Below are 2,946 nucleotides of genomic sequence, written 5' to 3'. Positions count from 1 at the left end.
AACGATATTATGTTTGATTATTATCAGATTGGCAAAGATAAAAAATACTGATCATATGTAGTGTTTGTGAGAATACGGATATGTTGGGTCAACTTTTCTGCGAAATATATTGTAAATATATTTCAAAATTTAAAATGGTCGTGACTTGGACATGGTTCCATAGTGTAGTGGTTAGCACATCTGCTATACATGCAGATGGTCCTGGGTTCATGCCCTAGTGGAGCCACAGTCCATGGTCTACGGCCATGCCACCCTGAACAAGCCTGAAGTCTGATCTCGGAAGCTAAGCAGGGTCGGGCCTTGTTAGTACTTGGATGGGAGATCACCTCGGAAGACCAGGTGCTGTAGGCATAAATAATAATAAGAAAAAATAAAATAAAATAAATAAAATGGTCATGACTTTTGATGAAGTGATCCCTTTTCTAAAAATTTATTCTCAGAAGAAAATCAGAAAGGTATTTAAAGATATATTTTTAAGCTCGTTCATCTCAGCTTCATTAATAAGTGTGAAAAATGAGAACAAGATACATGCTCCCTATTAGGAAATTATTTAGATGAATTATGATATACCCCCAAATGGAATAAATACTCAGTAGCTGTTCAAAAGGAGGATGTAAGTCTATATTTATTGATATGGAAAGATATCTAGAATATATTGCTAAGTGAAAAGTGAATTATAGAACTATATGTTTAATATTATTCCACTTAGATGGATATCTTTATAATTATATTTATATACATAAAGAACGTATTTATATATGTATAGGTCTATGGGCAAGGGTGTTATTGGGGAGTGACTTTCACTTTGTACTTTACATACACCTTTGACCTACTTAAACTTTTTTTCTTTTATGTTTTATAATCAGCCAAAATCATAGTCATAAAGAGGAAAAAAGAACCCAGGGGGCACTTGAATGAAAGAAACTCTGAATTCTACTGCTTCTACTAATTTCTCTCATTTGTAATATGACCGTTGAATTGGATACACTCAACTTCTGATCAGCCAAGTAGGTACACGGGCCTAGGCTATTCACAATGGACTAAAGGAACCGTAAAAGATAAACCAGTAGGAGATAAACAGTATAAAGATATGATATAAATTGCTGGGGACTGCCATAAATAACACACTAATCTATTTAATGAAATGATATATGACAGGCACCTGATGAGCTTGTGAATTGAATATCATGTGAAAATAAGGCTGTTGAATATTAGGGTAAACGATAGGGGCCACCGCCGGGGGAAGATAGGCCCTGCATTCAGTGCTGTGGGAAGTACGGTTTTCTCTCCAACCTCTTTTCTTTCCGAGAGACCCAGTGGTGGGCATTAGAGACTTTCAGTCTACTTTGCTTTTATTTTGGACTGAGACCTAGATGCTATCGTGTAAAAATATCCCCGCTAATGCATATTAAGATGTGACATGCTTCCTTTTTTTTTTTTTTTCCTTCAATTTTGTATGCCTTTGTATCATTAACCTGAGAGAGGGGGAAAAAAAAAAAAAAAGAACCCATATCCCAATGTGTAACTAAAAACCTCCCGGTGGGATTTGTTTAGTGTGAGAGAGTGATTAGTAATTTTTAGTGATTAGTAATTTTCTCCCTCAGGTGGTTTTTCTGCATTCCTGTAGAGATCGTGTACACAACAGGGCTGCCAAGTGAGAAGAAAGGACTCAGGCAGAAAATATCATGCTTTAGAAAACAGTATGTGTGCGTGCGTTCACGCGCGTGTGTGTTTTAAACAACTATTTTAGTAACTTTGACAAATAAAGTGGTTTGATTTGGAATCATTGCTTTTATGTCTTACATAATCTCTGGTTTTGCAAAAATATCCATTATGCAATAATATTATACAAGGGAATTGTGTCTCTGTCCCCATCCACTCACAGCCCTGTCTTCCTCACACCATTTCTATTTCCCTCATTGGTTTTGGAAAGCAAGCTGGTTTTAAAAATCTTAGCTTAAGGACGCCTCAGGGCTTTACTTGTGGTTTTTTAGAGCCCACTGCAGAGATCACAGGATTGAGACAGGAGGAATTTAGCTTTTTCAATTAACAAAAAGACAAAAAAAGACTACTGTGGTCCCTGTGGTCCGCAATGAGAGCTCAACAGAGGAGGATCGTTCTTTAGTGTCTCTCCAGTTCAGCCCAGTCCACTTCCCAACAAAGTGGGCCTTCCCTTTAACTCAGACCTGGACATCTGGGTCACTAGCAAGCATATACAATTGTTTTCTTCCTGCTGCTCTTGGGGATTGAAGTTATTCAGCACAAAGATTAAGCAACCTGTGTGGCTTCAGGATTCTCCCACTTGAAGCTTTCATAATTTTACTTTTGCATATCCATGGGAACGTCTACTGGGCCCAGTGACCTAGTTTGTAACTGCTAGCTCCTAAGAATGTTGCTTTCTGAACCGAAGAAAGTGATACCCTCTGTTTGGATTACTCTTTGGTTTCTAAAGCTAAAGTTGGCACTTAGAACAATAAATGAAATGTACTTACGCTGACAAAATTTTTTTATTTGCTGACCAACCTTATCCAGTTGGTGAACTTTAGCCATATCTCCCCCAACTCCTCCTCCTCCTCCTCCATCATCATCATCATCATCTCATATAGCTATTGCACCTTGCAGCTATGAGCATTTTCTCATGCAATGTCTTATTTGGTCATTGTGGCACCTCTTTGAGACCCCGGAAGATGTTGACTGTCTCACTATTTTCGGTATGAAGATGCTGAGTCTCTAAAACCACATATTTAGTATTAGAATAAAGAAGAGAATCTAGATTTTCTAATTGAGAGCTCTTTACTCTTTCTGAAGCACTTCAGGGTAGGCTATGGAAGGAGTACACCAAGCACTTTAACCCTGGGCTGTGATCCTACCCTGCCTTGAACTCTGATTTTGAGCAGAGACTGATGTTACCCTTAGAACACAAGTGAGGTCTTTTAATATATGGAT

At 37.9% G+C, this 2,946-nt stretch overlaps 1 pseudogene; it reads left to right on the top strand.

The window, feature by feature from the left end:
• Window positions 1-235: 235 nt before the first annotated feature.
• Window positions 236-351, top strand: LOC112474209 (annotated as a pseudogene).
• Window positions 352-2,946: the final 2,595 nt, after the last annotated feature.

The sequence above is a fragment of the Pteropus alecto genome, unplaced genomic scaffold (genome assembly GCF_000325575.1).
Source record: "Pteropus alecto unplaced genomic scaffold, ASM32557v1 scaffold88, whole genome shotgun sequence".
NCBI lineage: Eukaryota > Metazoa > Chordata > Mammalia > Chiroptera > Pteropodidae > Pteropus > Pteropus alecto.
This window is presented reverse-complemented; position numbering and strand designations above follow the sequence as displayed.